This window comes from Eurosta solidaginis, unplaced genomic scaffold, assembly GCF_040869045.1.
Source record: "Eurosta solidaginis isolate ZX-2024a unplaced genomic scaffold, ASM4086904v1 ctg00001153.1, whole genome shotgun sequence".
Taxonomy (NCBI): Eukaryota; Metazoa; Arthropoda; class Insecta; order Diptera; family Tephritidae; genus Eurosta; species Eurosta solidaginis.
The window spans coordinates 298,422-313,191 of record NW_027137004.1 but is presented as its reverse complement, the minus strand read 5'-3'; positions in this window follow the sequence as shown (position 1 = coordinate 313,191).

Here is a 14,770-nt window from a genome sequence, read left to right as displayed (position 1 = left end):
GAAGGTCAAACGACTAAAATCACAGATTTCTACCTACCCCAGTCAGCCACACAAATCGATTAGTAAACCACCCTCGGTTCTGAACGAACACACAGCACATACACATAACTAAATATACACAAGCATCAATTTGACAATACCTGCTCATATACCTACGAACTATAAATACAGGACAAATGACAACAACAGATCAGAACGAAAATCGACACTGATGATGGCACAACGCCGAAACCGGTTTGTCTCAAAACCAAATTTGACAAGGGATGACGGAAAATCGTTCCAATATACATCATTTATCCACCCTGTCGGAAAATCAACCAAACAAGATAAGTCGGCTATTATAATACCTACAAGCGTTTGCTCAAAGAGTTTAACTGTCTGGATAAGTTTTTGCGTAGAAATTATATTCTTAATATCGGACATAGCATCAACTCTAATCCGAAGAACTTTTGGAATTTTTTGAAGTCGAAAAAGTCCTGTTCTGTAATACTACCAACCGGTTTTCTTAATGATAAATCAGCTCATACTCCTGTAGATGTGGCAAATTTGTTTGCCGACTTCTTCAAGTTTAATTTTGATAACAATTATTCTCAGTCAGACCTTGATCTAAATTTTTCTTCTGACGCAAATTTATCGTCGGGTTTTCTGTCGCTTCTTCTCACATATGAAGATGTTGCTAATGGTATTTCGAAATTGAAGCCTTCCTCACGTACTGACGTAGATGCAATATCTGCAGTGTTATTAAGGAATTGTCCAGCTTTGATATTCCCTTTACTAACTATCTTTAATAGACAGCTATCCCCGGATGTCTTTATAGATGGTTGGAAATTGGCATCCATAACCCTGGGTTTCAAAAGTGGTAGCAAAACCATGCAAGCAAATATAGACCAATTTCCAAACTATCTACTGTTTCAAACCTCTTTGAATGTATTATTAAGGACAAAATGTATTTTTCAGTCAAAAGTTTAATTGTTCCAAACCAGCATGGTTTTATTGCAGGGCGCTCTACTGTTTCAAATTTGGCAGTGTTTAGTGAGTATTGTTTATCGGCCTTTTCTAGTAGATGTCAGGTAGACTGTGCTTTTCGAAAGCCTTTTACAAATTGGCGCATAGGATTCTGATTGCGAAGCTTGAGTGTCTTGGCTTTCATTCTGGATTTTTAAATTGGCTTAAGTCGTACTTATGTCACAGACCATGCGTGGTTATGGTTGATAATGCCTCTTCTTATTCGTATGTTGCGATATCAGGTGTCCCACAAGGTAGCATTCTTGGTCCATTGCTCTTTGTGTTGTTTATAAATGATATTTCCTCATGCTTTAAGTTCTGTTACTTTTTGCTATATGCCGATGACTTGAAGATATTTTCGAGAGTTACCAATCTAACTGACATGGTTAAAATGCAATTAGACCCTAATAATTTATACTTGTGGTGCCTTAAGTCACACCTTTCGCTTAATATCAGCAAATGTTTTCGTGTTTATTTTTCAAAATCGAATAATCTTTTGGCATCATCTTACAGTATTCCAGCTCATACTCTGCAGATATTCAGTGAAATAAAGGATATTGGTGTTATTTTTGATGCCAAGCTCTCTTTCAACTTTGCTAGGTTTTCTTAGAAGAAAAGTTCTGAATATTAAAATTGCTTTACACCACTTTTGTACGTCCCTATCTGGAGTATGCAGTCTTTATCTGGCGTCCATTTCATCAATTTAGGACAGACAGGATAGAACGTGTTCAAAAAGTGTTTCTTAAATATGCTTTGCTTTGCCGTCGCTTCTCGGAACCAGTTCCTTCCTACAGGCCTCGATCATTGTTAATAAATCTTGGATCTTTAGAAAAAAGAAGGTCTGTCCTCTGGTTAACTTTTGTATTTGGAATTATACAAGGAACTGTTGACTGAACTTGCCTTCTGGAGCGCATTTATCTTAATGTTCCGCAAAGGACATATGAATTCAATATAATTTCTACTTCTTTCTGTATACTTTAAATTTAATATAATCTATTAAGTTGCTACATTTTAATATACTCATAGTCTGTAAGAATATTTGCTATGTTCGTAGACTAATTCAAACAAATAAATAAATAAATAAGGTCAAACCCGCACTCCTACGATTGTTGAAATGGTTACAAACATGCATAACTTCAACACATAATTTACATACGAAGTATGTGATGTGTAGAAGAATATATGCAAAAGAAGACAATTGGGAAAAACTTTACAACAACTAAGACATGACATAGCTGAATGCGTTTGTAACCATTTCAACTATCGTAGAAGTGCGGGTTCGACTCCCACTCCCGGGAGAAAAGGCTTTGAAGAGATTTACAAGGTATAATCGAAACAGCTATCGCCTTGTTCGTCCTGATGTCACGTTGTTTAAATTTTTCCCAAATTATTAAATAAAAATTATAAAATCAAAAATTGCTTGAAATAAATGTTTCCATACATTTAAAGCAATACGGGCAATCCCCGATTTACTCATACGAACAGACAACATTTGGTTAATTCGTTGTAGTTCTATAAATAGAACAAAAATAGCAACAATACCAAGTTTCTCTGAAACAGCCTTACAAACAGGCATAACTTCAACAAATAATTTACATACGAAGTATGTGATGTGTAGAAGAATATGTGCAAAAGAAGGCAATTGGGAAAAACTTTACAACAACTAAGGCATGACGTATATTCACTGAATGAATCGAAAGAACTGAAAGATTGAAAATAACATTCGAACGCTCGAGAAAAGTAATAGCAAGAATACATGAGCTGCTTATTATAAAGAAATTTGGAACCATGGTATAGTCCAAGTGGCATAGCCCAGAGTTTTTTACTTGGGAGTATGTCACCCCCACTGCGGCGAAGTAACTCCAAGTTTTTTTCTTTCATCATTGTTAAATATCGTTTTGGTTCAACTAGTACCATTGAAATAAATTTTTCGAACACAAACGTCTGCAAATTTTGGCCTTCATTTAAAAAAATGTATCCAGGGACCCATGCAGTTTTAGCGTAAAGAAGTACAGGGGCCACCTAAGGATTAACTATTTTCACCCGTTAGTTACCCAATGATATCCACTTAAACAGCTTATGGTTTTGGAATAGTTATTCTCTAAGGTATTAAGATGTTTCAACGATTATTCGTTTAATCTCTTGTAACCTACGTAGCTCGGTAACATTGCGCTGAAGTGGAATTCAAGGGGTTGATAAGCGCAATACAAAGCTTTGTAGTTTACAAGCTTCCGCAACCCAATTGTCAACCTCACCTACGCGAGGGTAATCCCGTTACAAATATGAGTGTCTCATACACATATTTTACAGGTGAGGCTCTGGCGACCCCAAGTCACTCATGGAGCCAGGGGGTGGGTAGGGCGGAATGGCCTAGAAGGTTTAATGTGGTCATATTAATCGTTCCCGAGATGGTCGGGCTAGTACCTTAATGGTGCTTTGTTACCGAAACGTACCGGATCCATATCCTGCAAAGGACCATCAATATCGATAGCACTCACCAAAGCCTTCGGGAAATGTCTTTATCGTAGACATACGGTGCACACGGTGTGAGTCATATTATGATCTTGTCTCACATGAATGCTTGTGCCGGAAATGTTGGTGGTATGGTATTTCGAGCTTGTGAGATTGTATCTATTAACTTCAGGTGCCTTTTAGCGCTAGCAACAGACGACAATTTTGTCTGGCTATCAGACCAGCTTTGATGCTAATAGGTGATGAAGGAACGGAGGTGCGCTTAAACGCGGCGCGAATCGCTCTTGGTTGTGAACAGAAAGGAGCCAAATATGTTTTAAAGAAATCGCGTCGACAACAAATATTAAGGGTTAGCCTAAAACATCGCGTTTTGCATGTGACAATATGTGCCCGTTTAATAAATATGTACTTCTTCGGTAGATGCGGCAGTGCTAGTCTCTAGGACCGAATGAAGGACAGTCTATCCACAAGGAGCCACTCATTGTATGACAAATTTTGAACGATCCCAGAGAAATTGAGCCATGCTACATAGAAATGCCATGCTTTGGTCCCGGAAAAAAACTCGAATGACTCCAGTACATATACCAAGCTACCGGTGGAGGTGCAGATTTTCTACGTACGTATTTGTCTTTTTTTTTTAGTACAAGCATGCGTATATATGTGTGTCGGTGGTTAAAACAATATAAAAACAAGAAATACCTACCTTTAGATGAAGGCCACTACGATCAATACATTGTTTGTATATCCCTTTGAAAATCAAATATTTCTGCTGAAATAACAAAAAATTTACTTTTACTTATTTTCAGCAGGTAATTCGAAACCAGAATTTCGGCTGTTAAGAAAATGAAAAATGGTTACTTAAAAATAATTTATCATGAAATACTTATAGCTTCCAAGCACAGTAAAACATTAAATTTTTTTTTCCATTCAACTTACATCTGAAGTAAAATGAAAAAAAAAAACAAATTTGTTTGCTTTGCTTTTTTCTGTTGTTGAAATATTTTTCAAATACAAATTTAAGCTGTATACAAAATTTCCAAGCCGACAAAAAACTCATTGCTGATAAAGCCAAAAATTTGTAAATTTTACTATTTTTCAGTAAGCAATTCAAACCCTGTTTTTATGCACGGAAAAGAAATAACAGCTGTTTTTTGTTATCCGTGGAGCTACAAAACTAACGATGGTACTATCTATAGTTTTATTTTAGGAAAACCATAGATTTTTTTCTGTCGAATGTTGGGAGTGGTATGATAAAACACGCTTCGACCTCATGAGCGTTTATACTTCATCTCATGCACATACAAATTGTATGAGAGCAACCGAAATTGAATTTCTGCGGAAAAGTTGAGATATTGCAAGCATGCCACTGTCAAAGCATTAAAGCGAAGTGACGCGTGAAGCGTTCTATGTAAACGCGTAGTTGCGTTACTTCGCCTGCTATATCTATCTATAAATCTTATAAAATAAAGTCGCTAAATGCCATGTATGCACATAACTTCAAACAGAATACTCCGATTTTAAAACGGTTTTTTGCATTTGAAAGCTTAGCTACGTGAGATGGTACAGTTAATATAATTTGAACATATATAGTATAGGGGCGTGGCAAATTGCCAAAATGTAGCAAAAAATCATAAAATTTTTGTTTACACAGCTATAACTCATATACGGATGGATGGATTTCAAAAATTCTACTTTTCAGTAAAACTTTGAAATATTTACCTTCGATCGTTATCAAAAAAAAAACTTGATTCCTTTCTTATATCAGCCAAATTGTTTAAACACAAGTAACATTTTTATCAAAAAATGCGTATGTGTGTTCGTTCGCTGTGAACTGTCCGCGCTAATTGCTTTTGTGTGAGGCTTCGCTGCGTTATTTAACTTCGGGCGTAGGTTTATAGGTATGTATGGATGTACATCACTACATAGTATAAAACAAAGTCACTTTTTATGCCCCTATTAGGTCCGACACATAAGCAGCTTTTCATATAGATGACACAAGCTTATGCATTATGAGTAGATTGCACGCATTTTTATGGAGAACCGTAGAATGAGCGACACTGGCGCCATCTGATATTGAAAAGTAGCCATCTCCCAAATTTTGTTACAAGCAAATCATAAGAAGAAGAATGTGACATTTGTTTTGGTTAAGGGTGTTGACACACTTTGCAAGAGAAATTATTTTTCCCACTGGTTGGTAAATTTTCTAACATTTTTCGCAAGTAAAAACTGTAATATAACAAATGAATACGACACAAAATATGTTAGCAAGTATCTTTGTTGTATAGGGATAATGTTTATACCAGTGCTTTGCGCAATTTTTTATGTGAATGGGCAAGGCGAAATAAACTTCAATTGCCAAGTCTGAAGTTCTTTCATATTTACAAACGCAACATCTTGGTTGATTGTGGCGATATTATTGGAATGCATAAGCTTGTGTTAAGCGCATCTTTATGAAAAATGTCATTGTGTCACGGCCTTATGTCCCTTTGAATGCTTAAACCTTTAAAAATACGCAACGGATTTTGATGCGCTTTTTTAATAGATAAAGAGTGATTGAAGAGGAAGTAACGGATGTACATATTTGGCTGAAAATTGGTGGAGGGGTAGCTTAGAACGAGGAGACAGGCATAGGCTATTTTTTATCCCGTTCTGGATAGGGCCTTGAGATCAAAACGTGGACGTGGGTAATCCTGGGATATGTTTGTACAATATGGGTATCGAATGAGTACTTTGATACGGGGTATTTTTCGTACCCGCGGGTAACTAGGGTCTCGAGATATAAGCGAAAACGTGGACGCGGGTACCCCTAGAATGTTTTTATAGAATATGGATAACGAATGAAAGCTGTTGATGAGTGCTTTAGTACAGGGTAGTTTTCATACCTATTGGTGACTAGGGTCTCGAGATTGAGGCCAACACGTGGACCCGGGTACCCCTTGAAAGTGTTTATACAATATGGATAACAAATGAAAACTGTTTATGAGTGCTTTAGTACAGGGTAGTTTTCATACCTATTTGTGAAGGGTCTCGAGATATAGGCCAAAACGTGCATCAGGGTAACACTAGGATGTGTTTTTACATTATGGGTATCAAATCTAAGCTGTTGATGAGTGCTTTAGTACAGAGTAATTTTTATACCGCTGGGTGACTAGGGTCTCAAGATATGGGTAAAACCTGGACCCGGATACCCCTAGAATGTGTGTGTAATATGGATATCAAACGAAAGCTGTTGCTGAGAGCTTTAAAGTAATTTTCATTGTGATATTCTATTTAGTTGCATTAACCTGGCAAAACTGACAAATGTGCATGCGAAGCCACATAACTATTTACATACGTCCTATGCGATTTGCCTGGCAATAAGGAATGAAGAAGAATGGGAAAAACTTTAGAGAAGAGAAAAGAGAGAAGGAGACTGAGAAAGAGATAGAGTGAGACGAAAATAGAGATAGATGTAGCGAAAATACGGAAGGAGGAGTGAATAAAAGGATCTGAGGGGGCCCGCGATTTAGAGGTACTATGACATTTTTTTTTAATTCAGGAGAGTCTTTAGTTGCTCCATGTGCAATTTTTAAGTCGAATTTCAAAAGCAACGAAAATCTGCATTTCGTTTTAATATTGTAGTGTGAAAAATAAAAATCTATATATATAAAAAGAAAGGCTAAAATGTGTGTTAGTTGGTCGCCGGTGTTTGAAGAGATGCGTAGGTCGATTTTGTTCAAACCTTCAAACAAGTTGCGTAAACCTCGCGCGGTAGTTACTACATAGGTTTGGTTGCGATCGACGTACAGGGTCTCGAGATATAGGCCGAAACGTGGACCCGAGTACCCCTAGAATGTGTTTATAGAATATGGATAACAAATTAAAGCTGTTGATGAGTGCTTTATTAGAGGGTAATTTTCATAGCCGTGGGAGACTAGGGTCTCGAGATATAGGCCGAAACGTGGGCCAGTGAATGCCTGGACAGTGTTTATACAATATGGATATCAAATGAAAGCTGTTGATGAGTGCTTTAGTACAGAGTAATATATTATGCAGAGACGGACTGGGACTGGGATTAGGACTAGGACTGGGACTGAGACTCGGAGTGGGACTGGGACTGGAATAAAATACGTACCACCCTCTGGGACAGGCAATAAGGGATGCAGAAGAATGAGAAGGAATTGAGAGGAGAGAAAGGAGAGAAGTAGATTGAGAAAGAGGTAGAATGAGACGAAGATGGAGATAGATGAAGCGAAACAGACGGAGGGAGGAGTGAAAAAAGGATTAGGAAAAAGTGAAAAGAGGGGAGGGCAGAGTCAGACGCAAAAAGTTTATTAAAACGTATGCAGATAAGCCAAATTTAGAGCAGGACAACGTCTGCCGGGTCTTCTAATATTCAATATATACAACTTGTGTAAAGTAGAACGATGCATGACGCACCAAGTATTCTATGTAAATCCTGCCTTATATAGAACGCTTTTAGGGCCGTTTAAACTTGACGTATCCATATCCATATAACACAGCTGGTCCAACCATCCTTATTGAAATCAATGTAATTACAATGGTGCCATACCATAACGCCCTAGCGATAACCATACCATAGCCAACCAATTGGTTTTTCGCCATATCCATAATCTAAAAATATTTGAGTTGGAGAAATTAGTAACTTTTTGTATATTTTATTTATTTTTGGATACGCTTTGACTAAGAGACTTATTCTTTGTGGTATGTGTTTGTAATTTTTTGCGTTTTCTTCATCTTTATGAAAATTTCACGATTTTTAGGTTAAGGTACCGATAACTGATTACAATTGATATGGTTAAGCAAAAATATGGTTATGACTCTGTCAGCTTTGCCAGACCCTTTTCCCAGTTCTTTGATTTGACATATGATCTCAACTATACAAGTTTAAACATTGTTTACAATTTTTACAAAAAAATTGCATGCAATATAATTGGTATGCAGTCAAGCTTTTTTTTTATAAGATAATAATGACACGCCTTGACGTTTTCTTCGGGTTGAAGCGACCAGACTATACCGGCAAATAATATATCTGGCGTGCATATTCATAAGGATAAATGTCAAAATGTACCTTATTTAATTTATTTGTCACAGCGGCTCAGTAATACGTTTTTCCTATTATCGGAATAGTAGATGAGCTATCACAATTCTATCGATAAATTTACGTGTAATGTAATCGGTATTTGGTGGTCATTAGCTTTGGCAAATTAAAAGTGATTAGTGGAAAATCAGACAAAAAGTTTGTGTTTAAATAATAAATTTTTAGATAAATTAAATAATCAACGATAGAGCGCAGAATGAGTAAGGTAAGTAAACGCCATATGCGTCGATTAGTTAGTAAGGAAAGGGAAAAGTGTCGTGCAAAATTGAGTTTGGATAGAAGTGAGACTGGTCCGGCCGTGATAATTTCTAGACCGGCAGATATTGAAGAAGTGCTTCCTGATGAGCCAAGTTGCTCACAGAAAGCACATCTTTGTGAAAAACTGGAAAAGTGGGGCATTCGTAACAAAATAACACATAAAAGTCTTTCCGAACTTTTAACGATTCTTTTAGAAGAAGGTATTAATGTACCCAAAAGTGCGGAAACTCTTTTAAAAAATAAGTCAGGAATTTTAGTTAAAAATATGAGCCCGGGATTCTACTGTAATATAGGCATTAAAACGCAACTAAATAGAATTTGAGAAACACTAAATAACTATAACAACATAACTGTTGATGTTAATATTGATGGGTTACCATTATATCGTAGTTCGATGGTACAAGTTTGGCCAATTTTGTTGCGAATAGTTTATAAACCAAATACGGCAGTTTTCACTATTGGCATTTATCTAGGCAAATCGAAGCCATGTTCAATCACCCAATTTTTGACTGAATTTACTGAAGAAGCGGCAGAACTTCGGGAAAATGGCTTCGATCTCAATGGCCACTGCATCACATTTAAAATAAGGGCGTTTGTTTGTGATACGCATGCAAAGGCTTTTCTTTTCGGAATACTTGGGCATACTGGGGGACATGGTTTTCCAAAATGTACTCAAGTGGGACACAAAATTAATGGCGTCTTACCTTATAGCACAGATGTTGGAACGCTTGTTTCTAACGAAGATTTTTTAGAACGAAAATTCCCTGATAAACATGCGCCTGCTTTTAGAAATATTTATCTCCTTTAGAAAATATTGGCATTGACATAATAAAACAAGTACCCATATATGTCATGCATTTAATTGATTTAGGTGTAATGCGAAAATTTATCATGCGTATTATTAGCAATGAGTCAAACTATAAATTTAGAAGAGAATCAAAAATTAACATATCCTCAAAACTAGTAGTTTTACGTCCCCATATAACAAAGGAATTCGTTCGAAAACCAAGAACTTTGGTGGAAATATCGAAGTGGAAAGTTACAGAATTTCGTATGTTTCTTCTCTACTATGAAATATAGGTTTTTAAAGACGAAATTCCTGGAGATGTATACTGTTAGGAATATTAGCAACACTAAGGGGTACTGCCATCTTTAAGCCGATGCTAAGCAGTGATTGTATGCACATCCATATATCAATCATTATGTATCTACATAAACGAATCAATCATTATGTCTACACAAATGTACGTACACGCAGCGGAGAAGCAACGCATTAACACATGCAGATATCTTATCTGAGATGCTCCCAAAACCATGCAATTGTAATTGTGGAAGTGTCGCTCACAAATAACGCGCATATGAGAGCTACACACGTGCATCTGTAGCTATAATTATATACCAGTGACTAAGTAAATTCTGGAAGCGCCTAGAAGATGCAACGAGGAAATCACACAGTATAAAAGCAACAACAGTAGAGGCGCGAGAATCAGTTTGAATTAAGTAAGCTATCTGTCGGGCAATAGTAGTATTATTGTACTTTAATAAAGGCCATTTTGCATTATTGAAAAGTGGAGTTATTTATTAAACAGTTTAGTGATTCGAACCTTAGTAGAAGATTTGCAATAAGCGGAATTGCAGTAAATTCGTTACAATTGGTGTCAGAAGGGGAATTGTTGAATAAATTCCGAAGACTTCGAATACAACTTGGACATGGAAAAGTTGGGTGAATTGACGATCCAGCAACTGAAGGAGGAGTTGGAAGTCCGTGGATTGGCTACTTTTGGCGATAAATCCCAGCTACAAAGACGACTAAGTGTGGCTATGGTATTTGAAGGAATCAATGCTGAGGAGTATGTTTTTCATTATGATAGCGACAAAACAACAACAAAAATGGAAGAAAAAAACGAAACATCCCAGACAGTGACGAGCAGAGTATCTGCACAAACATCGACAATGGCACCTCAGCTGGAGTCACAGGAGGCACGCATTTCAGAAATGGCGTCGCAAATGTCATCTCAATTGGAAGAACAGAAGACATATATGTCATCTCAACTGGAAGCGCAAGAGGCACGTATATCTGGAATGTCGACAAAAATTTCGGAACACGTATCATCGCAGCTCTTTCCGAAACTGGAAGAGCAGGATGCAAAAATTTTACAACTCGAGGACAAAATTGATGCCGAGATAGAAGCGTTGAAACGTCTTATGCAACAGTTACAACTAAATCGCCTAGCTGTTCCAGCGAGCAATCCGAAGGTAAAAACTCCATCTTTTGACGGCTCAGTTCCTTTCGAGGTATTCAAGCTTCAATTTGAAAAGACGTCAGTGAACAACTGAAATGCTGAAGATAAAGTCGCTGCACTGTTCGTGGCACTGAAAGAGCCTGCAGTTGAAATCTTACAGACAATTCCAGAGTACGAACGGAAGAACTTTGCAGGAGCAATTCAGAGCAAATTCAGAGCTTTATAAATGGAATACGGGATGCCGAAACGCAACGAGCTACATATGCGAACCCAAAGCCAACATTTGCTGGATATCCCATGCACTAACTCAGGAACAGCGTCACTTTTGAGTAAGCCCGCATACAAAGCTCATCGCGTGGAAGTGGAAAGGCCAGATTAGGTAGACACAATTTTGGAAGCACTGAAGGGATTAAAACAAAAAATGCCGAAGTTATGAAGTGTTTCAAGTGCGGTAACCCAAGTCACATTGCACGCCATTTCAGCACCGGTCATGGTAGTTCCAACTTGGCTGGCCGTAAAGGCAAAGCTGGAGGAGATAAGCAAGTGCGAGCCAAAAGTAAAGATCGAGAACTTGCCCAAGCTATTGAATTTCGTATGATAACTATCTCGCAAACTGGAAGGAAATCGAGCAGTCTTACCGTCAAAGGAAATGTGGACGGCAAAGAGCGTGTACTGACTGTAGATACGGGCGCATCTCATTCTTGAATCCGATCCGATTTGGTCAACAGGAGAGTAAAGCCATTACCTAGAGCAAGATTGCGTACGATAACTGGATAGTATAACCAAGTCCAAGGAGAAGTGGTATGTGGAGTATTAATTGGGGAAGTCATGGTTCTACACAAATTCGTTGTGGCAGAGATCGTTGATGAAGTCATATTGGGTGTGTATTTCTGAGTTGACTATGACATATGGATCGATATGCAGAGAAGGATTATGCAGTATAAGAACAAGGATGTGCCACTTAACCTCAGTTTTGAGCAAGGGTTCAGCAGTAAGCGAGTGCTGGTGAAAGAGATTCGACAAAAACCACAAAACTCAAAGGAAGCAGATCGGGAAAGGGTTGATGGAAGGAATGGGCCAAACAAATCAAAACCGAAGCTACCTGCGAGAAAAACACTGGCATTGACAAACCCTAATGGACGCACTGAAACGACTGAAAAATTTTCCAGAAAGAATGCAAGGTTGGTTTCAAGTCAGCGCGCACTACTGTTGTGAAACGTCAAGACGATACTGATGATGCAAAGTCAATCCGTCAGGATCAAGCTATGCGAAGTAGTTCTTCATTAACCAAACAACAGAGTGCGAGGAAATGATCCAGGATAATGAGTATTAAGATGAAACGCAGGTACGATGAGAACAATTATTCGGAAGGTTTCTTGGAGGGAGATTTGGTACTGTTATACAACCCTCACCGGCGGAAAGGTGTTCAATCCAAGATTCGGTGCAGTTGGGAAGGCCCGTACAAAGTTGTGAAGAAGATCAGTGATACCATCTACCGCATACAAACCATTGGGAAAGCACGGAGTAGAAGAGTGGTACATTTGGAGATGCTAGCGGCGTTTAGATCGGAAGATTTGTCTGATCGGGACGATCAGACTTAGGTGGACGGCAGTGTTACGAATTGTTTAGGCAGGATGCCTAACTTTTCCGCATCTGATTGCGACCCCCCCCCAATGCAACTCTGCAAATCGATACTCGAATTAATTTGTAACCACCCACACCATCGCCGCCACATGCATGTGCATGCACGTACATGCATGTGTATGTGTGCTTTTTGTCAGCACTCATGCATATGCATGTCGGGGTTGATGTGTGGGTGCCTTTCCCCTCCCAAACGGAGGATTTTGCGGGTCAACGGTTGTAGCTTGCTATACAACCGGCCTCTTTGATTTCAACCGCCAACCAGCACGCATCTGCCGCCAACGATCTCCACTGTTTTCCAGAATATATTCAGGTAATATTGTAACCAGGTTATATATATATTCACATAATAAATTACATCCATTATAACGAGAAATCTCGTCTACTTTCTTATTTCCACACGCATATTCCCACTGAGATCGACCCGGTGCGCCCACCTCTCGCAAGGATCAGACGCACCCCGGCCGAACATTTGGTCCTATCACCCCGAGAAAGGAATATACAGCACCTAAATTACAGTCCACAAAATACGACCATAGCTGACCGCACAAATTTCAAATTCCTTACATAAAAAGTTATACGGAGAGTTTTTGCCACAATCAACAGCGATAACACAAAAAGTTTAAGAACGGCTATTATTTAACACCAGCATCAAACACTGAGCAATCGACAGCGAGCGGAAGCCACTGCAACACCGAGTTATCTTGCCACATCATCACATCATCACCAGTATACAAGTCACCAAAAAATACCTGAGTAAGTGCAATATTTCTTGCCACATTTTTTTTTGGTTAAAACAACAAATAAAAAGTGCGAAAAATCAATTTAAAGTGCGTAGTGAGTTGTTATATTAGCGCGCGCACTTATTTATAACAAATTTGAACGTTGAAGTGGCGAGTGGCCCCTTTTAATTCCATAAAAGACGTTGTTGTTGCTCTCCCCTTCTCCCTGGTTTTCGGCACAAATAAGCTGCAAAGTCAGTGAAAAAATAAACAAATTGAAAGCGTTAAATAAAGAGTTTTTTCTATATTTTAATCATTGTTGGTTGGGTGATTCGCACAGGTTTTTTCAGTTTTACAACCCCTTTTTAATTTGATCACAAATTTTAATCCATGAACATGGAATCATATATTAGATTGGCCGATCGAATAATCGAATTCGAGGCCGATTTTAATGACATCAATGCGGCTCTGCACACTGTACACACTCTTGCAATACAGCAAAAAGAGTTGCAAGCTAAGTGGGAAAAAGCAGAGAACGCCCTAGAGGAGTTGCTTGGCTCTGACACGCTCGACGCAAAGAAAATTGCAGCGGTCAAGATCAAGCATAAAGCGGCATATGCCGTATTCCTAAGATGCATGTCGAACATGGCTGAACTTCAAGCCAAATTGAAGGAGGAAAAAGATAGGGCAGTCAAACCTGAGGGAGAACGTGCGCGCGAACATAGTATCCGCCTGCCAGCTTGTGATACTGAGGTGTTCAAGGCGACTACCTATCTTGGCCTACGTTTCGTGACCTGTTCACGGCCATATACAAAAACAACAGTCGCCTAAGCCCGGTAGAAAAGTTGTTCCACCTCAATCAGAAAACTCAAGGTGAGGCAAAGGACATCGTCAAGAAATGTCCCTTGACAAATGAAGGCTTCGAAACAGCCTAAAAAACTTATGTGAGAGATACGAGAATAAGCGGATTCTCGTAAACTCACAACTACAAATTTTGTTTAATCTAAAAAAGATATATAGCGAGTGCGGCAGCTCTATCAAAACCTTACAGCGCGACATAAATAATTGCTTGGCATCTTTAAAAACACATCAGATCGATGTTTCAAATTGGGATGCGATTATTACCTATTTATGTTCGACAAAATTACCAGAAAATACGTTGGCTCTATGGGAGCAGAGCATTGACCACAAGACGGACATATCCAAGTGGGAGGATATGGACAAATTCTTGTCAAATCGTTTCCAGACACTTGAAACCGTGTCTGGTTTTACAGGGAATGCCACTTCTAAAGTGCAAAAATCAAATACGTCGCGCCAGACGACGGAAA